This window comes from Capsicum annuum, chromosome 4 (assembly GCF_002878395.1).
Source record: "Capsicum annuum cultivar UCD-10X-F1 chromosome 4, UCD10Xv1.1, whole genome shotgun sequence".
In the NCBI taxonomy this organism is placed as follows: Eukaryota; Viridiplantae; Streptophyta; class Magnoliopsida; order Solanales; family Solanaceae; genus Capsicum; species Capsicum annuum.
Window position 1 is genome coordinate 218,284,089 of NC_061114.1, and position 25,519 is coordinate 218,309,607.

The window sequence follows — 25,519 nt, forward strand, 5'->3', positions numbered from 1 at the left end:
TTCACGTTATTAATAGGACATTAAACATCAAATTAACTAACCTGAAAGCTCTCGAGGATCTTCTTTAAAGTAGTAATGTAAAATAGGGTTTGTTAACAGACGTTCACCACTTCTTCTGACTATTTCCTTCTATTATTATTATATATGGTAAAACCTTCCCACTTAAATTTATTTTTGTATTCACCACATAAGTCATTAAATTACAACTTTGTCCTATTAAGTCACTAATCAAAATAATATCTAAAATATTCAATAGACCCTCAGATGTTATTCATAACCTCAAAAAAAAATCCAAATATATACATTGACTAAAAAGTATATTCCATACCTATTGAAAATATTACGAAACTAATTTGAGACCATCTCGATCGAATCTTGGCCATGAATGGACTTAATTTTATTAAAGCTCAATAATTCAACGACTTATTAAATCATTTTAAAACACCTCGAGGGTCGATACTATCCATCTCATGAGTCATAATTCACGTATCAAACAATAGAGAGCGTTAAAATAGGGAAGATGAGAAAATTTCATAAACGACCGGGAGGATCGTTACATTAGATACCAATTAAACAATTGTTCGTCCCCGAACTACAAAGAAAAGATAAGAAGGGAAAACAAGGGATTTACCTGAATCAACAAAAAGATACGGGTACTTGCTATGCATGTCTGCTTCGGTCTCCCAAGTGGCCTCCTCAATAGGACGGTTCTTCCACTGAACCTTCACAGATGCAATCTCCTTAGTCCTTAACTTACGGACATCTCTATCAAGAATAGCAACAGGTTCCTCTTCATTAGAGAGGTTTTCATCTAACAAGACCGAATCCCAACGAATTATGTAGTTACCATCACCATGAAACTTCTTTAGCATCGATACATGAAACACAGGATAAACACCCGAAAACTCGGAGGCAAAGCCAATCTATAAGCTATCGGCCCCACACGCTAAAGAATCTTAAATGGTCTAATATATCTAGGACTGAGCTTACCACGCTTCCCAAAACGCATGACACCCTTCATAGGTGATACCTTGAGCAACACTTGCTCACCCTCCATAAAGTGAATATCTCTAACTTTTCGATCTGCATACTCCCTTTGCCTGCTTTGAGCTGCCATAAGGTTCTCCTAAACGAACCTGACTTTCTCTAACGAGTCCCTCAACAGATCAGTACCCCATGGTCTCACCTCAAATGGATGAAATCACCCAATTGGAGATCTACACCTCCTCCAATACAAAGCCTCAAACGGCGCCATATCGATACTCAAATGATAACTGTTATTATATGCAAACTCGGTCAAAGATAGAAACTGATCCCAATGACCGCCAAAATCCATCACACACGCGCGAAGCATATCTTCCAACACCTGAATCGTCTGCTCGGACTGCCCATCGATCTGAGGGTGAAAAGTTGTACTAAGGTCCAACCTTATGCCCATCTCCTCATGCAACTTCTTCCAAAAGGTAGAGGTAAATTGAGTACCCCTATCCGAGATAATAGAAACTGGGACCCCATGCAATCGAACAACCTCCTTAAGATAAATCTTGGCTAACTTTTCTGCATTATAAGTGTTGACTCCCAATTTTTGCTCAATGTGCCTAAAATTAACGTCTTTAGACTTTTTGTTCGTTAAAGGGCACGAAGCATAATTTTCACATCTTTTTACAATTGTTTGATAAATTATTGATAATTATCCTTTCTTTAGGATTTTCATCAATTTTTTGTCATATTTTTATTTTTTATAATTTATTAATAATTTTTCTAATTTTAGGATTTTTATCAATTCATTATCGTTCTTAACATTTTACAATCACCCGCACACGTGCAAGACAGGACGTTATATATATATATATATTACAGTATTTTTAAATTAATTATATTTTAATAATTTTAATATTCTTTACATTTTTTTATTCAACATCTATATTTTACAGTCCGCAAATGCTGAGTCGGGTCAATTTTTTTGTGTAGTATAATAATTTGATGTCTTATCACATCCGACAACGACTACACAATAATGTCTTGTCACGTCCGACAATGACCACTCAGTGTTGTCTTGTCACATCTGACAATGACCACTCAGTGACACTACCCTTTGGACAATAACTTTATCCATTGGTCAAAAGGACGAACATCCTTTGGTCAATATCTTAAGAACTAAAGGATGTGCTATTATAAAAAGAGGGGACACCCCTTTATCCATTGGATAATAGGAGTGCCCAATTTTATTATAAATAGTCAAGGATGGAAGACAATTTTATTCATCTTTTCTCTCTACACACACATTTTCATACACCCACACATATTTTTTCTCTCTCTCAAATACATACACAAAAAAAACACAAGAAAAAATCTTTCCTTATTTTTCATTTTCTCTCTCAAAAATACACAAATGCATATGCACATTTTTTAATCACACACACATTATATTCTTCTTTCTCCCCTCTCTCAAGAATAAACAAATACACATAAATTTTTTCTCCTTTTTCTCTCTCTCAAACACACAAAAAACACACATATACACATAAAATAAAATAAATTTTTGGTCCCTATTTGGGTGAAATTTCACCATTTTTACTAGGGATTATATATATATATATATATATATATATATATTTATATATATCATTTTTTCTTACTGTTCATGGTCGAAACTTTGTGTCCCAGTTACTTTCTTTCCTTTATCCATTTCCATCAATCTTAGTTATATTTTTTAAGGGTTTTGTTGATTGATATTTTATGTAAATTTGTTTTCGTATTTCTTTGTTTATGGATGCTTAATGATGGTTTTGTATTGTATTTTTATATTTGTACAAATGTTATTATAGTGAAAACTTTATTTTTGGGGTGTTGGGCGGAATTTTCTTTCTACAACTCCACCTCGCGTTTATGCAAACTTAGGTCGTTAACGTTTACACAAATAAATTAAATTAATCAAATTAGTTTACATACTTTAACATCATAAACATTGTGATCTTTTTGTTAAAGTAAAATCTTTACTTTTTCATAAACTTTAATCAAACAAAGAACATTATTTTTCTCTTTCTCTTCATGACATATCAAGATATACTTTCTTTCACACAGCATAAAATACTTTTCTTTTCACATGTATTTTTTTACATTTTTTATAATAAAATGTTTTATTTATATATTTAATATACATACATCTTTACATAATTTTAAACATTTATATTATTTTATATTTAATACATACACTTCTACATTTTTTTTTATACCTCCTCCCTCTTTGAAAAATTTAGTCTAGCCGGGTACCACACTTGTGGATTCTGAAAGATGCCTAACTCCTTCCCTTCGGAATAACTTGAACCCTTACCTAGAATCTCAATTGATTTTTCGCAGACTAAAAACATTAATCACGTGTTAATACTTCAATAAGTTTCCTTATTTTTCTTTAAAATTAGGTGGCGACTCTGTGCAAATTTTCATTATTTTAGAGTCCATAACGTCTTGCTCGTTTTGACCTCAGGTGAAAATAGGGTGCGACAGAATGGCGAATCTGCTGGGGAATGAGGAGACATTCTAACCATGATTGACTCGATTTTCAATCGAGGGAGGTATTTTTACATTTTTTGTATATGATTAAATTCTTTACCTATTACACTACAAATTATGTGAATTTGCTCATAAATTCTTTACATTTTTTTATCATGGTTAGTTTAGAATTTTTATGCTTTATTATGTTATTTGTTTTACATATTTTTATATCATGCTATGTGTGAAAGTACGCAAGCCAAATCCAAACTTGGGTTCCTTATTTGTTTGAATAACACTACTTGTTACTGCTTTATCACTTGCATTTTCCTATCGAGTCTTTGGCCGTACATAAAGCACACACTGTGGTACACGCGAGGGGTGTACTGCACTCCTCCGAACCTTCTTTGGATTCCTTAGTTTCAGATTTGGTGCAGTTAGATTAGTGCACCTTCTCGCAAATATTCAGTCCCACTCTTGAACATTTAGGGAAAAATCCTACTCTAGTAATAGGTCATATTGCATATACCTTAGGCGGGACAGTCCAAGATATCGTCTTCGCAACTAGCAAGCCACCCTTTCGTCAGAAGGTTATGACATATTTTGTGTTAGAACTGATTCAGATAATCCAGAAATAGAACATTAATGGATTCAGAATGATCAAATTGGCCTTCTTTTACTCTTCCTTCATTCGACATCATTTTCACGTCAATAGACATAAAGTATTACCCAAACTAGCCAACATTTGACACCATTTTCACGAATACAGAGTGTTGTTAAAACTCCGCTTTACAAATATCTTTCTCAGAGTCCATGAAAGCCGAGTGTTCTAAAAATGCTTTACTTTCGTTCGACTTTCTCTTCAAGTCCGCAGATAGGAATGTCACTAAAAACTCCACCTACGTCTAACTTTTTCTTTTTTGATCCAAACTAGAGTGGAATGTTGTCAAGCATTCTTCCAATGTTTGATTCTTTTTTCTAGTCAACGACGTAGAATATTATTCAAAACTCCACAATTATTTGACACACTTCTTCAAAATAATGAATGTGGAATATTATTCATCTTTCACCCACTTCTAACTCTTTCCGACCAATAAGCGTGAGGCATTGTCGATACTTCTTCTCCGTTCGATATCTCTACCACCAGATCCTCATTCATCAATAACGAGACTTGAGATACTCACTCTTTTAAAGGCAACATTTTAGCCCGCTTCTATCAATTCTTATCGACTATATAGGCCTCTTTTATCCGCCCTTGTTGGATACATTCTGTAACACCCCGTATTCAAGTACGTGTATTGGCGTATTCAAGTACGTGTATTGGTCTTATTTATATAGAATTAATTTTTTTTTATTTTATTTATACCGGAATTTGCCCGTCGATGGTTCCATTCGAAGGTTATTGAATAAGCTTTCCAACGAAATAAAGATTTCCAAAAATGGATAGGTTTCGGATATAATCGAGCACGTTCGAAACTATAAAACGGTGGCTGAGATATTTGGGAATAGTAAATGTGCAGGAAAATTTCCTGCACACAAACTACTGAGGCCAGCCGAATTTTTGGGTCAATTTTGAACGATCATAACTCCCTTAATATAATGAACTGGGAGAGCTGCGACCTATGAAAAGAAATATATTTGAGTCTTCTTTCCAATTCAATTGGTTTCATCCAAATCCAACGTCTGAGTAAGGATTTATACTCGTTTTACTTCAGCCTATCAAAATAGATTTTTAGGGTCAACTTCAAACGACCATAACTCCTTGTACAGGACGAACTGGGTGGACTAATTTATATGAAATTAAAGCCCTTTGAATTATCCTTCCAACGATACCAATTTCACCCAAATTTGATATCGGAGCAAGGAGTTATGGTCGATCTACATTAGCTTATCAAAACAGTCCACCAAAGGACAGATTTGACATTATTTAAATTTTAAAGGCATTTTGGTCATTTCCTATTATATTATGGACGGGAATATGTGTATATATACATGTATATGAGTTCAAAAACTCATTTTCATCATCAATCATTGAGAAAGAACAAACTCTAGCCAAATTTGACCTTTAAATTACTTTTGATTCAACCGTAGAAATTCTAAAGTAATCCGATAACTGTGTTTGTCATCTCAAGAGCTTCAAAAGGCACCTATTATTTGTGCAAACAGGATTGCATAATCAAGAGGTGAATTCTAAGGTATGAATATTGTTTGCTTTTGTTCTTTTCTATATGTATATGTGTGATAGAGAATCATATGTATTGGTTGTTATTAAAAGGTGATGGAAATAGGGTTATGGACTATTTTGCATGATTTGGTTGCATTGAATTGTGGAAGGTGGATATGGTAATTGAGTTATGGAAGGTGGATATGGTAATTGAGTTATAGAAGGTGGATATGGTGATATACTATTGAATTGATGATTATTTATGTCTATGGCTCAATCTGGTTTAATGGATTGGTTGGAAGGATAAATGAATCCAAACTTGATATTGGAGGATGTTGTATGAATTTGCATGGCATGTAAATGTAATTGGAGTATAAGAGGGTTAAAGTGACACCCTTTATGGTGTAATTAAGGCTTACTACTTAACCACTAGTTTGGTGAATTTAAATAATTGAATTGTGACGCTTGGTTGCTAATACTAGATTGCTATATATGTTCATTGTAGATAAGTAATCCGAAAAGACGGGAAGTCCATTTGGGACTAGTATTGAAGGTTGACAGTCAGGTATGTAAAGCATACTCTATACAATATCTTTGGCATGAAAGTGAACAATTGTTCTATTAAGAAAGTTTCCAAAGTTATTCAATAACATGTGATCCACAATGGTTTTGTATGATGTCCTACGTTACCAATGAACTTGTTTCCACCCTACAAGATGTCAAGACATTCCAATACTTACTTGTTTTCCAAATCTTACATGTTTATTGCACTAATGAATGTCAGAAGGTATTCAGTTACTCAAACAAGATCCATGTGCTATTAATGACTCCAAAACATTTCATTGATGTACCAATAAGTTCCTACTTCATTGTTATGGCATTGATGACTCCAAAACACTTCATTGATGTGCCAATGAGTTCTTACTTCATCGTTATTGCATTGATGGTCTATTTATATGTCTCTTATTGATGTATCATTGTTTCAAAGTATCAAAAATACGGTGGCGACCGAAATAACAATCTCAAAGATTAATTGAACAAAGTGATGGAATTTCTCTCTTATCGGGTGGTATCCCAGGGGCATAAGCCTATCATGGGTTGATCCCTATTTATGTGTTTATGGGTGGTATCCCAGGGGCATAAGCCTATCATGGGTCGATCCCAGTTGATATGTACTGGAAGCAACCTAATGGTCACAGTACAGTACAGTACAGTAATGATTACAAAGATGATAAGAATGAAGGTAAAGTGATTAAATAAATACAATGTACAGGTTGTCACAAGTTCTAGTAAGTGTGGTCCACTCCTATTACGATTTATTCACTTGTTTCTATTTTCTATTGAGCTCCTATATCATATGTGATTATCTACAGCTTTACATACTCAGTACATATTTTGTACTGACGTCCCCCACGGGGGACCTGCATTTCATGCTGCAGGCATAGGTACCTCAGCTCATACACTGCATAAGTAGGAGCCAGGATATCCAACTGCTTTTGGTGAGCTCCAGTTTGCTTCAGGGCTTTCCGTGTCATATCTAGTCACTTTTGACATTGTATAGAAGTTAGTTATATGGCGGGGTGTGTCCCGACCTTAGTTAAACTCTGTGTATTGTCTAGAGGCTTTGTAGACCTAATGTACAGTCAAGGTGGTGTTTTGTTAATAGACGTGATGGCTCCAACGGTCAAGTATTGTATATACATATATATGTGTGCTCAAGCTTATACAGGTAATTATTTCCTTTTATATGCGACATGATGTTATCCAAATTTCGAGTTGTCAAAGAGGTATGCATGGGAAGTATAAGGTTATGAGCTGGTTCTCCGGGCCTCCTCGGTTACGAGTGCCAGTCCACCCTAATAGGATTTGAGGTGTGACATATTCCCTCTTCAAGAAAACTTAAAATTGATCTGAATCCAAAATGTGTCAAAATTTAAATTCATCTATATCAGTTTTTTTGGACGAAGGCCTACCTCTGGCAAAATGAGGCTCCACAATATAAGATACGCTTACTCGACATTGTCTGAATATGCTTGTCCATCGACATGAACTAAGTCTTGAACATTCATTTGTGTTTGCATTATTCCCCAATAGAGGTTGATTATGTTGATCGATAGAACTAGCCGACTTAAGCTATATAATGAACACCAATACCATCGACCCAACCAAAAGTGTTCCAACACTGGCAAACGTATCACGAATTTTCAAAAGATAAGATAATAAACGTATGCTTATTTTGGAGCAACAACTCGAGACATTAAGAGGGGAACTACACCAAGGAAAGGATCCCACACATCCATCCACGGCTACTCTACCGTGCCCTCCTAATTTTTTATCGCTAGAAACTCCAATACCTAAATGCTATCAGTTAGTACAACCTCCCACAACCATGCGTACCAATCCAATTGTCAGTTTATCAAAATCCGACACCTTTTGCGCTAAGACAAAATTTGAAGGGTAAGTCAATCGAAGTTGCACTCAATTTATTGAACCATTGATATTTTTTGAGAGACTGAGAGCTGTAAATTTATTGTGACCAGAGTTGGCGAAGATTCCTAATCCATTACCTAAATGGTTTGATGAAATAAAGTGATGTGCTTCCCACTCTGGAGTTTCGGGGTACAATACTGGAGATTGTAATAGGTTAAAGCATACAATTGAGTGCTTGATCAAGGCCGGGGCAATCCAATGTGTGGAAGAGCAACCAAATGCAAATAATGATTCGGTGCCCAATCATGAAAATAAAGGAGTGTATATGACGTGAGAGACACCATCCTCCACGTCAATCCAGCGGGGTCTTCATATAAGCTACTCTACAGAGAAGCGCTAACTTTAGCGGGAATACGATATAGACGAATCCAAGTTGATCGACTCAGAGACAATAAATAGAGTCCTATATTTGAAGGCATAGGATCTCCTCTAATTATTATGTAATAGAACGAAGTTTTGACCTGATTTCTCAGGGTGAGATACGTAGGCAACCCCCATCGGGTTCGGTCATACTTAAGTAAAATAATCCCTTTTGTAATTGGAACTACGTGCAGCCTGATTTCCCTTGGCGGGATACGTAGGCATCCTGTATAAGGCTCGGTCCCTTTATAATACCAAATTCTATTTTTCCCTAACGACGTGCAAAGCTTGAATGCGACGATATCCAAAAAACCTGACACGATCCATCAAGACTATCCCAAGATACGCAGCTAAGTATCGTCGAGAAAGTCTCTCAAAGATACTGGGGCAAAATTTTGAAGAACGCTTCAAAGATCAATGAAGGCCTGGACGTTTAACTTGGAAATGGTACAAATTTGTACCAGATAACGCAAGGCATCACTAAATCTACAAGGCATCAACGGGGGATAACTTGACTACAATATCGAGAAACTACACCAAGGGTCAATACAGAAGACACTTTCACCATTTAACCAAAGATCTTATCTACAAATACTGTTAAAAGATACTATCAATCCAAATACACTGAAATCACATCGACGATCAGCACAGGATCAAACACTCGTTACTTCAGTCATAAGGAGGTCAACCAAATCTTCAGGAGGATTTCCAAAACATGGTTAAAAGCGTTCAAGCTTGGATTATGAATAATACATCAATCGAGGATATCAACATTCAATATCTGTTGATACGTAAGATAGCATACGTTGGAGTCGAGGATATCTCATCATCCTATGGATCAGCATCTGAATTCATCAAAAGCACATGATTCGTCTTTAAGTCGCTATCTGAAAGCGAACGCCATATGAGATTTCCTTGAAATTGATAATTTGAGGATAATCTATAAGTCATATTATTTGAAATAAGATAGTGTACAAGATTACCTCTGAGTTAATAGTCCATAGGTCATTCGTAAGCCGCAATAACATCCTAACAAGATAGTATGCAAGGTTACCCAAAAATTGATAGTCCGAAGATTATCCATAAGTCGCAACTAAATCCTTACCGGAGAATATGCGAGATCATCAAATTGGTATGTCCAAGGGTTCTCTATAAGCCGCGTCATATCCAAGATCGATTATGTGCAGGATTACCCAAGGACTAACAATTTGAGAGATATCTATAAGTCATATTGTGTCCAAGGTTGGATGATGTGCAGGAATACCAGAAAGCTAGCAATTGGAGGGATATCTGTAAGTCATCTCTTATCCAAAGTCGGATAATGTGTAGGATTACCTAAAGGCTAGCAATTCAAAGGATATCTATAAGTCGCCTCGTATCCAACATCAAATAATGCGCGCGCAAGATAATCCAAAGATTGACGATTCAAGAGAAATCTATAAGTCGTATTGATACAAAGATGCGCAAGACTTATCTGAGATCGTATGCGAAGAATTATTGGCAATAACCAGAGAGGTCATCATTCCACAAGCATTATGGGTGACTCAAAAGGGTTACCACATCAACACAAGATTACACGATCGTAGGAACCCTTCTGCATAAAGTGTTGTCGGTGTCCAATAGGGGCACCCCACTTTGAAGACATTTCAACTGGCAAATGATTATGCAATAACCAAAAAGTTTGTTGTGTCTATTGTTGTACGTTATTTATTTTCAAACAGATACACGAAAGGACGACTATAGTGGACCTAAAAAGAGTTCATATACGAAAACGCCCACAAGATAAGGAGACTATCAATGAGGCGCCCAAGAAATATTCAGAGTTTACGCAGAGAAGACTCGCTCATGTACCCAAGCCTCTTGCTTTCATCAAACGCAAGTCAGCGAGACTACATATGAAGATAGCTTATACAACGCGTTCACTACTCTTTCGCTCAAAACCCTGACACAAAAAACATTGAGATGCAAATCTCAATGCTTGATCGACTCCAACATCTTACAAAAGAATCACTCAAATTAAGAAATTCTTTGATGTTAATCGTTAGCACAAGAAAAATCCATAAGATGTTGAAGACTCATACATAGGAGGCACCGCTTCAGCAAATGGCCAAATGAGCTTTCCAAAGCAATCTCATGATTATCAACCTTACCATTCTCCACATACTCACCCTTGTGGCTAAATTTTTCTTGATTCCCCTCACACGAAACTATGTTTTTACTTGATAGGTAGGCAGCTTAAGTCAGGCTCGATCATATCAACAACATAATCTTTTACATCTTTTTAAATTTCATTTATCATCTCAAGCTACAACAATCACGTCACTTTGATGGAAGTCCAAAAGCGAAGATCAAGATGGAGAAAGTTCCCACTAGAAGACATACTAGTATAAGCACATTAAGTGGAGTTAGGAAGTGTCACTACTCCAAATCCTGAATAGATTGCCGATTGTCGAAAGATTGAAGGACGAGATAGCTGTTAGGCCGAGCTCTCGATCAACGCAAAATCAACATCCCCTCCCCAAACTAAGAAACTTTCTTTGAGTGCAGGTACAACATCACTACAACAAAGGTTCAAACATCTTGGAAGCCTAAATACTGCCTCACCATCACAAGCTGAGAATCCAGGTATCGTCAATTTATCCATAATTATTCCAAGACACTAAAGAATCTTCTCGAATCTTCAGGTCATAATAATGCTCAAGGAGGCACGTGTCAAGTATCTTACAACATCCCATCAGAAACTCAACATCACATCTCTATCACAAGCCAAGAAGTCACGTTTTATCAATTCATTAGCTAATACTTTCTAACTCTAAAAGAAATTTCTTGATTTTTTTTGCAGGTCGCATTAAAGGGATATCCCCATTAAGACTCGGTCATCACGTACTAACAAATGTTCACAAAACTTTAACATAACACAGGGCAGTCCGCCCCGAACAACAGGACAGGGCAGTCCGCCCCGAACAACAGGATAGGGAAGTTCGCCCTGAATAATAGGATAGGGTAGTCCGCCCCGAACAATAGGACAGGACAATCCGCCCCGAACAATAGGACAGGGCACGCCAGCCCCCAACAATAGGGCATATAATGCAACTTTCACTTCCTCAACAAGCATTTCAGCCGATGGAGGCTATTTACATTTCAGCGCGCGAAGGCTATTTACATTTCAGCCAACGGAGACTATTTACATTTCAGCAATTGCTCAGCCGACGGAGGCTATTTCAATTTCGACCGACAGAGGCTATTTATATTTCATCAACTGCTCAGCCGACGGAGGCTATTTACATTTCAATTACTACTCAGCCGACGAAGGCTATTTACATTTCAGTTATCACCCCGCCAAGCGGATTGCCTTCAAAAATAGAGACACTACTAGAACATGCAGTACAGCGTAGAACTATCCTCTTAGCAGCAAACTAGGGCAAGCTAGTAGAATGTCAGAGATCCCTAGTTACGTCAGGAATTTCGGCGAAGAAACTCAACTCAACTCGATCCAAAACTCTCATTTTTTATAATCCTTATTATCATTACTCAATGTCTTCTTAATCCGATACTAGGGCAATCTTTGAGAATTCGCAATCTCTTTTTCGCTCAAAGTCCCCAGCAAATATTGTTATCCGACATCTACTCATTCCAGCTACCCAAATAGTCAATTTTGGAACAAGCATCCGTATTCATTCCATTCGTGTTAAAATCTTTGTTGTTATCCTTGAAGGAACCCAGTGTCACCATAACTTTACACTGAGGCAAATTTTGATATTGTTATGATTCGAATTACAGTGACTTGATTCTCGTAACACTCGAGATATTTAGGAAGCTCTGTGCAGAGTTCGATCGTCACAACCGCAATCATTCTTTCTCCCCAGAAAGTACACAATCTTGCGTCTCCAACATCTCACAGGGGCAATTTTGAAAGGGGCATTGAAAATAGATGAACATTTTTGTTTCCAATTAGTCCTTCTCCCAATAATCTTTTCGCATGATCTCTCACCTTTAACAACAGGGCGATTTGCTTAAATTTTTTGAACTACATTGACCTGATCCTCATACAACTCGAGGTATGTAGGTAACTTTAAATTGGAGTTCGATCGAATTTTCTGCAAATCATTTTTGTCTAGCAAAATTGGCTACACGTCAACGTTTTCATTCGAAGACTTCTACATCGTCCTCAAATGAAAAGGGGCAACTGTTGACACCCAATTTTTGCTCTCTGTGCCTAAAATTAACGTCTTCAGAACTTTTGTTCGTTAAAGGGCACAAAGCATAATTTTCACATCTTTTTACAATTGTTTGATAAATTATTGATAATTATCCTTTCTTTAGGATTTTCATCAATTTTTTGTCATATTTTTACTTTTTATAATTTATTAATAATTTTTCTAATTTTAGGATTTTTATCAATTCATTATCGTTCTTAACATTTTACACTCACCCGCACACGTGCACGACAGGACGTTTTATATATATATATATATATATTACAGTATTTTTAAATTAATTATATTTTAATAATTTTAATATTCTTTATATTTTTTCATTCAACATCTATATTTTACAGAACGCAAACGCTAAGTCGGATCAATTATTTTTGTGTAGTATAATAATTTGATGTTTTATCACATCTGACAACGACTACACAATAATTTCTTGTCACGTCCGACAATGACCACTCAGTGTTGTCTTGTCACATCTGACAACGACCACTCAATGACACTACCCTTTGGACAATAACTCTATCCATTGGTCAAAAGGATGAACATCCTTTGATCAATATCTTAAGAACTAAAAGATGTGCTATTATAAAAAGAGGAGACACCCCTTTATCCATTGGATAATAGGAGTGTCCTATTTTATTATAAATAGTCAAGGATGGAAGATAATTTAATTCATCTTTTCTCTCTACACATACATTTTCATACACCCACACATATTTTTTCTCTCTCTCAAATACATACACAAAAAAAATACAAGAAAAAATCTTTACTTATTTTTCATTTCTCTCCCAAAAATACACAAATGCATATGCACATTTTTTAATCACACACACATTATATTCTTCTTTCTCCCCTCTCTCAAGAATAAACAAATACACACAAATTTTTTCTCCTTTTGCTCTTTCTCAAACACACAAAAAACACATATATACACATAAAATAAAATAAATTTTTGCTCCCTATTTTGGTGAAATTACACCATTTTTACTAGGGATTATATATATATATATATATTTCTCAAGTGTTGTTGTTGCTATTCATATTTTCTTACTGTTCATGGCCGAAACTTTGTGTCCCAGTGACTTTCTTTCCTTTATCCATTTCCATCAATGTACGTTATATTTTTTAAGGGTTTTGTTGATTGATATTTTATGTGAATTTGTTTTTGTATTTCTTTGTTTATGGATGCTTAAAGATGGTTATTGTCACTTCTCAGTGAATGTTCACATTTTTCAATCATGTTTGAACTATTATTTCTATTTTATTACATTACTCTGTTATACAATTAGGAATTTTACTCTATTTTTGTTATTTTCAATTACTTCGTCATGGCTACATCATTTTTATTCATTAACTTTGACCTTTTTGTTATTTTATTATTTTAATCATTAATAATCGTTTGAATTTCTATGTTTGATTTTGATATGCGTTCAGTGACTTTGTTAATTTTTGTTATTTTTCATTGTTATTAAATACCATTAATTATTTGGCCGATGAAAATATCTATCTGTCGGATACTTGAGGCCATCCCATTACAAAGACGGACTTTATTTTTCTCAAGTTTATTTATTCATATCAAGTATCAATACAATGGCCAATGAAAAATTACTTTAATTTGAGGCCTCCGTAAATAAAAGACGGATTATTACGTATACATATACGTAATAAAAAAATATTTTTTGGGCAATGATGACACTTTACGACAATATATGATTTTACAGTTCATATTTTGGCAAGACGGTTTAGGACGGCTAATTAATTGAGCAACCACTTCGTAGCAAAACGATTTAGGACGGCCAATTAATTGAGCAACCATTTCGTAGCCATAACTTTATCTGAGCCTACTTTTAACAAAAAAATATATTTTTTATAATACGTAAATGAACATATTTTTATTTATTATTATTTATTTGTTACTAATATTTTTATAAGTGCTTATACAGGTTATTTTAAAATATTCGTCGAGAGTTGCATTCAAAAAGGCCCTTTTAATTTTGTATTGTATTTTTATATTTGTACAAATGTTATTATAGTGAAAACTTTATTTTTTTGGGTGTTGGGTGAAATTTTCTTTATACAACTTTACCTCGCGTTTATGCAAACTTAGGTCGTTAACGTTTACACTAATAAATTAAATTAATCAAATTAGTTTACATATTTTGACATCATAAACATTATGATCTTTTTGTTAAAGTAAATCTTTACTTTTTCATAAACTTTAATCAAACAAAGAACATTATTTTTCTCTTTCTCTTCATGACATATCAAGATATACTTTCTTTCACACAACATAAAATACTTTTCTTTTCACATGTATTTTTTTACATTTTTTATAATAACATGTTTTATTTATATATTTAATATACATACATCTTTACATAATTTTAAACATTTATATTATTTTATATTTAATACATACACTTCTACATTATTTTTTATACCTCCTCCCTCTTTGAAAAATTTAGTCTAGCCGGGTACCACACTTGTGGATTCTGAAGGATGCCTAACCCCTTCCCTTCGGAATAACTTATACCCTTACCTAGAATCTCAATTGGTTTTTCACAGACTAAAAACATTAATCACACGTTAATACTTCAATAGGTTTCCTTATTTTTCTTAATAATTAGGTGGCGACTCTGTGCAAATTTTCATTCTTTTAGAGTCCATAACGTCGTGCTCGTTTTGACCTCAGGTAAAAATAGGGCGCGACAATAAGTCACCTGAACTGGAATTAAATGTGCAGACTTCGTCAACCTATCCACAATAACCCATATAGAGTCATACTTCCCCAAGGTCTTGGGAAAACCAACAACAAAATCCATAGCTATCCTCTCCCACTTCTATTCAGGAATCGGCATCCTCTGAAGAGTACCACCAGGCTTTTAGTGCTCGTACTTTATCTGCTGACAACTCTGGCATTTAGCAACAAAATCAACTATGTCACGTTTCATTCGAACCCACCAATAATTCTGCCTCAAATCACGGTACATCTTGGTTGCACCAGGGTGTATAGAATACTTCGAACAATAAGCCTGAACTAGAATAGTAGAAATCAAATCATCAATACGAGGTACACAAACTCGCCCCTTAATCCGTAACACATCATCACTATCGAGAATGGTCTCCTTGGCCTCACCCTGCAAAACCTTATCATGAATTTTTCTCAACTTAGAATCCTCAAATTGTTTTGCCTTGATTTGATCAAGAAATATGGATCTTGCCTCAATGCTGGCTAGAATTCCCCCTTTCTTAGTCACCTCAAGCCGAACAAACTGGTTAGCTAGAGTCTGAATCTCTCTAGCCAACGGATGTCTGCTAGCACTCAAATATGTCAAACTACCCATACTTGTTGACTTCCTACTCAATGCATCAGCAACTACATTAGCCTTCCCCGGATGGTAGAGAATGGTGATATCATAATCTTTGAGCAATTCCATCCATCTACGCTGTCTCAAATTTAAATTTCTCTGTGTAAACACATACTGTAAACTGCGGTGATTAGTGAACACTTCACAACAAGCCCCATACAAGTAATGCCTCCATATCTTAAGAGTAAAAACTACAGCAGCTAACTCCAAAACATGAGTGGGATAATTCTTCTCATTGGGCTTCAATTACCTCGAAGCATAAGCAATAACATTCCTTTCCTGCATCAACACAACACCTAAACCAGAACGTGAAGCATCACAATAAATAATAAAATCCTTACCTTCTACCGTCAAGGCAAGAATAGGGGCGGTAGTCAATAAGGTCTTGAGCTTTTGAAAGCTCTCCTCACACTCATCAGACCAAATATAAGGTGCATCTTTCTGAGTCAACCGCGTTATATGAGTAGCAATAGAAGTAAACCCCTTCACGAACCTGCGGTAATAACTTGCTAAGCCAACAAAGCTACTAACCTCCGTCACTGAAGTAGGCCTACCCCAATTCTTAACCGCTTCAATCTTCTGTGGGTCTACCATCACTCCTTCCTTGGAAACCACATGCCCCAAAAAGGATACGGAAGCCAAACAGAACTCAAACTTTGAAAACTTTGCATAAAAAATTTTCTCTTTTAACAAACCCAAAACAATCCTTAAGTGATTCCCATGCTCCTCATTACTCTTAGAGTAAACCAAAATATCATCAATAACGACAATCACAAAATAATCCAAGTAGGGTTTAAATATCCCATTCATCAAACTCATAAAAGTAGCTGGGGCATTAGTCAGCCAAAAAGACATTACGAGGAACTCATAATGCCCATACCTGGTCCGAAAAGCAGTCTTAGGAATATCGTCAGGCTGAATCTTGAGCTGATGATATCCGGACCTCAAATCAATCTTAGAGAATATGGATGCACCCTGCAACTGGTCAAATAAATCATCTATACAGGGCAAAGGATACTTGTTACGGATCATGAATTTGTTCAACTGCCTTTAATCTATACACATACGAAGACTACCATCCTTTTTCTTTACAAACAAGACAGGAACACCCCACGGAGATGCACTCAGACAGATAAAACCCTTACTCAACAAATCCTGCAACTGAGCCTTTAGCTCCCTCAACTCAGTCGGAGCCCATCAAATAGGGAGGAATAGAAATAGGACGAGTACCTAGCTCTAGATTAATACAGAAATCAATGTCCCGGTCTAGAGGCATACCAAGTAAATCTGCAGGAAAAATCTCTTGGAACTCACACACCACAGGAACTGACTCAATAGATGGGACATCTACAGAAGTGTCCTGAAGATGTGCTAGGAAGGCCAAACAGCCTCTCCCAATTAACCCCCTTGTACGCAGAAAGGAAATAAGTTTCATTGGAGCAGGACTATAATCACCCTCCCACACAAGTCTATCCATTCCCAGCATAGCTACAGTTACTATTTTAGCATGACAATCTAATATAGCATGATACGGGGATAACCAACTCATACCAAAAATTATATCAAAATCTACCATGTCTAGAATCACTAAATCTGCCCAAGTTTGATACCCCATAAACATAACAGAACAAGAACGATAAACTTTATCAACAACAATAGAATCACCCGAAGGAGTAGACACATGAATCAGAAAGTCAAGCAAATCACACGCCATGCCCAATCCCACAGCAAAATTAGCAGACATGTATGAAAAAGTAGAGCCAGGATCAAATAATACGGTGGCCATCTGGTCACAGACAAGAATAGTACCTGTAATAACAACATCTGATGCCTCTGCCTCGGGCCTACCTAGAAAGGCATAGATATGGGCCCTACCACCAATCTGAACGTCACCTCTGCCAAGCTGAGAACTACCTCGATGGGGATGACTACCACCCCTACCCGCCTGATGACCCCCACGACCACCCTTTGGACGACCTCTGTCATTACCACCACTTCTCCTACCTGCAGGAACGAGAGCTCCAGGAGTCTGCTGTTGGCTAAACTGACCAAACTGCCTTACGTTAGGACAAAACCTCCTAACATGACCCACTCCGCCACACTCGTAACATGTACGGTCCAAGGTAGGCCGCTGAGCTAACGAAAGTGAAGCAAGGTAACCACCAGGGTATGAAAATGGCTGGCTAGCGCCTGACGGACCACCCACAGACACCGGCATCGCTGACTGAATGGGGCGGGCAGGGTATCCCTGAGAACTCCGACCCCTAGAATAAGAACTACTAAAATTTCCTCCTCTGCGGGCCTTCTTTTCTGATGCCCTAGCATAACCCTCTTGTCTTTCGCCCTCCACCTTCTTGACGAAATCAACCATCTTCTGAAAAGACCTATCCAAAGATGTCATCTGAAGAGCAAAAATCTGGAGGCCTGTGTTTAACCCCTTCATAAAAATACGGATCCTCTCCTCCTCCGTTTTCAGCAAGTGAGATGCATACCGAGATAGAGAATAAAATTTGGCCTCATAGGCCGCAACAAACATGTTCCCCTGCTTAAGATTAGCAAACTCATCCCTCTTTCTATCTCTTAAAGTACGAGGCACGTACTTTTCTAGAAACACTATGTAAAACTGGGCCCAAGTCAAGGGAGGCAAAGCTGGATCCCTGTACTCAACATAGGCCCTCCACCACATCTTTGCATCCCCCTGAAACTGAAAAGTAACCAGTTCTACACCATACCTCTCAACCACCCCTATCTTATGCAGCCTCTTATGACAGTCAATAATAAACTCGTAGGTATTCTCAGACTCAGTTTCGTGAAAGACAGGGGGCTTCATATTTATAAACATACAGAATAACTCATGCTCATATCCGGTCATCATCGGACCCACAACCTGTCTTGGAAAAATATCTGCTCCTACCGCTTCTTCCATCCAAGGGGCTACAGTAGCAACATGCTGCATCCCATGCTGGACTACAGGTGCTGCAGGCATATTCCCTGTTCCTGCCAAACCACCGAGAAAACTCATAACTTGTTGAATTACAGTGGGAGATATCTGAATCGGAGTTGTACCTCTCTGAGCTGGTGTAACCCCATTATGAACTGGCACTCATTTATCCTGTACTGGCATAGCTCCATCCTCTGTAACCTCAAGCAAATCCTCATGTGGGGGAGGAGATACTGGCCTCTCTCTAGCTGGCCTCGCAGCCTGAGCCCTGCCCCTGGCGCTGCTCTCCTTCCTTCGCCACGTCCTCCTCTTGCCCCATTCTTTCGTGTTCTTACCATCTACACGAGTAAGAGTGAAAAAAGTTAAATACCAATTAGAATCTTCAGATACCAATTGAAATCAAGTAATAGCACATAAGAAAGAAGAATTTGAATTTTCCTATTGCCCTGTAGGCTTTCGAAGAAAAGTACAGACGTCTCCATACCAGTCTGCAAGACTCTACTAGACAAGTTCTTGTACGACGAGATCGACGAACCTAGTCTCTGATACCAACTTTATCATGACCCAAAAGGCCATGAGTGGCAGCCACACTAATCTTCATGTGGGAGAACAATCTAAACCGAACCTTTACCCAAGCACTTAGTCAATATTAAGATGATGATATCGTAAAATCAACATAATAATAATAGTTCAGGATTAATTATTATTAATACGAAAGTCAAATGAAATACTTATTAAAGTACCCAAGATCCTAAAGTCATAGTACAAGAACTACTAACAAAATAATGTGTAAACAGATTTCCAAATAAAGTAAATTAGGAGTGTTTCATTGCCCGAAAGATGGACAATAACAACTAAGATGACCCGTGGCAGCCTGAAGATGGAGTGCTCACCCTTCGGATCAACATCTGCAATCAACTCTAAAGGTGAGGTCGTGTCTGAGCCTCTGAAACACTTTCTGCACTCAACAAAAGAAGAGTACAGGGTAGTATCAGTACAAACCACTATGTACTGGTAGGCATCATAGGCCAACTCAAATTAATATAATGTACACAACATAATTAGAAAAACAAGTAGACAGGCATCATCAAATAACAAATTCTCATTGGACCAACAATACAGCAATAACAGGTCAATCGTGCTCACAAACAAATCACATAACTATCAAGAGTATCAATCATATGGTAAACATCCACAGAATCAACACAAGTATGTACACACATGCTATGGGATTTATTTTTGCCCAAATAGTCATGACCTGCAGGGAACAATCTATGTTCATGCACCGTACCAGCGTGGTACCCGATCCAACATAAATATAAACGTACCGACGTGGTACCCGATCCAACATAAATATAAATGTACCGGCATAGTAACCCATCCAACATAATTATAAACGTACCGGCGTGGTACCCGATCCAACATAAATGTAAATGTACCGGTGTGGTACCCGATCCAACATAAACATAAACAGGTATAATCAATATCAATTTACACAACCTCACGGTATACCATACAATGTACCAAGTTTACAAGTACACTTAAAGTCATAAGACAATTCCATCAAGTCAATTTTCAATAAACATTTATACATGAATCAACAATCCAAACTTCAACAATTTCAATCATGTACGAATACCAATCCACAAGTATCCAATTTAGGAGCATACATACAATTAGGTCGAGTCTAAGCTCCAATTAAACCGTAACCTACCTCAACTGAAGAATTCAAACGCAAGCAAATTTGCCAAGGTCTTTCCCTTCTGTAAAGCTTCTGAAAGGTCCAAATCTGTTCAAATATATAATTCGTATACGAATCCAAAGATCGCACTGTATAAATTCTTACTCTAAAAATTCTAGACCTAAACCGCAATCCAAATCATATTTATAGTTACAGAATGATAACCTCATACGAACAAGTATAAAGTCTAAAGCTACAGGAACAGTACTTTACCTGTACTACTCGCTGCAAATCTAACCTCTTAACATTTATCATTATTCCCTAATGATCGATTATTATTCAATTTAACCAATGACTATATTTATCACGAAGAACAATTATATTAATTCACTATTTTAACCCTAATTCTAACTAGAATGAAAACTTCTCATGCATGTTAACAACTGTAACCAGTAGCTTAGCATTGTACCAAAAATAATAAATTCTTAGTATGCTACTATGTTATCTTTATTCTAATGGAAAACATTATATATTATCACTATTCTATTATCTGCCAATGATAACTATTACTATGTCATCTACTAATTTTATACTAATTCAGCTCAATTCCACAAGCTCTTCGTAACATAACTTACGCCCAAGTGGCCACTGGCTACAATTCTTACTTTCACGTTATTAATAGGACATTAAACATGAAATTAACTAACCTGAAAGCTCTCGAGGATCTTCTTTAAAGTAGTAATGTAAAATAGGGTTTGTTAACAGACGTTCACCACTTCTTCTGACTATTTCCTTCTATTATTATTATATATGGTAAAACCTTCCCACTTAAATTTATTTTTGTATTCACCACATAAGTCACTAAATTACAACTTTGGCCCATTAAGTTACTAATCGAAATAGTATCTAAAATATTCAAAAGACCCTCAGATGTTATTCATAACCTCGGAAAAAAAAAATTCAAATATGTACATTGACTAAAAAGTGTATTCCATACCTATTGAAAATATTATGAAACTAATTTGAGACCGTCTCGATCGAGTCTTGGCCATGACTAGACTTAATTTTATTAAAGCTCAATAATTCAACGACTTATTAAATCATTTTTAAACACCTCGAGGGTTGATACTATCCATCTCATGAGTCATAATTCACGTATACAACAATGGAGAGCGTTAAAATAGGGAAGATGAGAAAATTTCATAAACGATCGGGAGGGTCGTTACATTAATTAGGGGTGATATAGTAAAATTACGGAGCAAACAGACATCTGAAAGTAAGCATGACAACCGTCAGCTATCTATTTCCAGCAACTGCTACTCACACTTACATATAGTAACACGATTGAAGTAGCAAAACTGACATGTTTTGAATGACTCATAGTAACTAATTAGAAGTGATATAACAAAATTGCTATGAAAAATACTTTTAATTTTTTTTAAGTGAATCTCATATAAGATGTAAGATTAATTTAAAACATCAAGAGTTAATTTATCGTTTTATGTTTAGTTTACCTTTTTTTATTAAATATTATTAATTTTTTAATACTTAAATGACCTGTAGTAATTATTTAAGGTCGATATAGAAAAATTACGGTTGAAGCAGCTGAAGCGAACATGTGATAAATATCTATTTTACTTTATTTAAATTAAATTTTATTAATTTTATAATATTTAAATGTCATATAATAATTAATTAGGATGATATAGTAAAATCACGGAGCAAGCAGATAACTGGAAGCAGACATGTCGACCGTAAGCTGCCTACCTTCAAGAGCTGTTACTCGCTCTTCTATATAGTAGTAAAATATCCCATATGCGTACTATATTACTATGCCACTTCTTACATATTTTAATACTGATACATATTTTTTAAAAAGGGAAGATTACCTTTTTAAAAAATATTTATTTTTCACTATCTCCATACGTATGAATTTTGATAAAAAAAATTTGAAAAACTTAATCGATATTGGTAAAATATTTTTTCAAAAGAATCTTAAATTTTAGGTACATAATTTAAATAAGGAAAGATTTAATAACTAAATTTTAATTAATTTTTAAATTTTAAAAATTATTAGAAAATAGCAAAAAGATGATTTTGTCTATTACAAAGTGTTTTAATGAAGGGCAAAAAGTTCAATCATTTTTTTAAGGGTCTTCACACTTTTAATATATTATTACTAGTTTAATTGTACGTGTAACGTTTAATTATTTAAAATTAAATGATTTTGTCTATTGCGGAGATTTTAAATAAAGTGTAAATGTTCAAATCACTTTTAAATATCTTTTACACTTTAATATAATAATGTAAACATAAATATATACACATACATATTATCTCCAGAAATTCCAAATGGTTGATTACCACTTTTGCGTTTGTCATACAATATCTCTTTCCCTTGTTGCTAGATGCATCAATTTGGATCATATTTGTGATACGATTAATTTATTTTTTAATATGTAAAATCTTTCCTTATTTTTAAAGTTAAATCTTTACAAAATTATTGATTATATTCTTATTACGTACTTAAAACTGTTAAAAATCCGGTACTTCTTAAATTTTTCGTATTTTAATAGTTTTATATTCATTTCTAGATTTTTTAAATCTTCATAAAATCAAATTCAGTTGATTTATAATTCTTAAACTTGTGGAAAAAGTATTAGTTGTCATCAATTTTAATTACTTCTAATAAAGAAAGGTTTTACCATAAATATATTTAATTAATTTTCATATCTTAAATTAGAAAAAAATATTGAAATTCTGATGACTTCTAATAAGGAAAAGTTTTACCATAAATATATTTAATTAATTTTCAACTCTTAATATTAGAAAAAAAATAATGAAAAGACGATTTTGTCTAAAGTAAGGACTTTTAATGAATGGCAAAAAGTTCAAACAACATTTCTAAGGCCCTTCACACTTTTAATATATTATTATTATAGATATAGATATAGATATAGATTATAGATATCACATAGTAAATTTTAGATGCAAATAGAAAATTTATGCAAAAATTACCAAGTTCGATCAAACTTTTTTTTTGCTCTTCAAGAAGCTTCCATCCTTTTTTGCTCCTTGGTGACTCGACCTCATAACTTCACGATTGAAAGTGAGGGGTGCTTATAATCCAAGCCAAGGGCGGAGAATGAACCCCGTTCAACGAAAATTAAAATTAATTTTTATATATATATAATATATATTGAACCCCTTCAATTTATTCATATGTTTACTTATAAACTCCTTTTATAAAAATTCTACCTCCATCGTTGATTCGAGCAACTCCTCTTGTCTAGGTCAAATCCTTTTAGCTCCGCTGGCTATAAGAAGACGAAATGTATTATCATACAAGTTGTGCAGCATGTCTACTTTTAAATTTTAATGAGTGTGAGCCCAGGTCAACATAATCTAATAATGGCCATATTCAAAATAAGAAATAAAAGTTTCTTTTTTTGGATAACTCTTAGACAAACACTATGGATACCTTCCACCTAGCTCTCAACAGGTACCAACTAATCTTGTCTATCAAAGTGTATATATATATATATAAATGAAATTTAAATATGAGATTTTATGATTTTCAATTCATATTATTGATCACATTGTCATACTCAAAGTACTATCTTAAACAAGTATACTTGTTATTGGAAACTTATCTAAGTGTATTCTTGGTCAACTAGTTTACCAACGTAATCGATGTTTATATTATTTAGGGAAAAGATTCAAATATGTCATCGAACAATTAGAAATGATTGATTTATGTTGTTCGTTAAAAGTTTGGTTCGTTCACGCCTCTATTGTTAAAGGTTTGACTCATCTATGCCAGTATATATTATATAAGGAAAAGACTCAAATTGAACTATTAGAAATGGTTCATCTATATCATCCATTAAAAGTTTAATTCATTTATGCCTCTATCATTAAAGATTTAGTTCATCTACACCATTGCTATTATAGGAAAAAAAAATTGTGTCATTATTATATAAATACATCGGTTGTGTATGTTTGGTACATATTGTGTATTAATATGGATATTCATATTTTTTATATATATAATATATATAATACATATTTTATAAATTAGATGATTGAATGATATTTATAGACAGTTTTCTCTATATTGTTTTTGGGTGGGGGAGGTGTTGTACGTGGAGCATCGTGGCAAAGAGTACAAATTGATTTTCACTGTCCACGCAAACATATTATGGTGGTACCAAAATTCAGTATTTTGCCAATGGCTTTTTGTCTCATACCCAACATGCACTGCTAAATGAGATCTTTTAGTAAGCTGAAATAACATTTGTTTTAAAATCAAAATTTTATACAAAATATAAACAGAATTTTTAATTTAAATCTCAACTAATAATTTTTTTTTTTAAATGCAAAACTTGATTTATAACTTTATATTTTGTAGAATAAAAAGACAAACAAAGAATAATTATTCAAATTATTTAAAACAAAAATGCATGATCCACGTGAAGAGATTGATCGTTCCATATATATGGAAGGATTATATAAAAGAAAGTTAGTTACTATTATTGTTGACTAATGGATTATAGATCAATGTAAATTAGAGAGATAATACATCAAAATACTCTTAAACTTGTCTCCCCAACTTATTTTGACACTTAAACTAATTTTCTATTTATTTACTCCCTTAACATCTTTATAGTGAATTTATTTCCCCCCTTATGCTGACGTGGCATTTTCTTTAAAAAAAAATGTGTGAACAGTATTTTTTAAAAAACTAATATTTATATATATATATATATATATATATATATATATATATATACACACACACATATAAAG

At 34.9% G+C, this 25,519-nt stretch overlaps 1 pseudogene; it reads right to left on the bottom strand.

Moving 5' to 3' along the window:
• Window positions 1-569: 569 nt before the first annotated feature.
• LOC107868655 lies at window positions 570-19,110 on the bottom strand (annotated as a pseudogene).
• Between the last annotated feature and the right edge of the window lie 6,409 nt (window positions 19,111-25,519).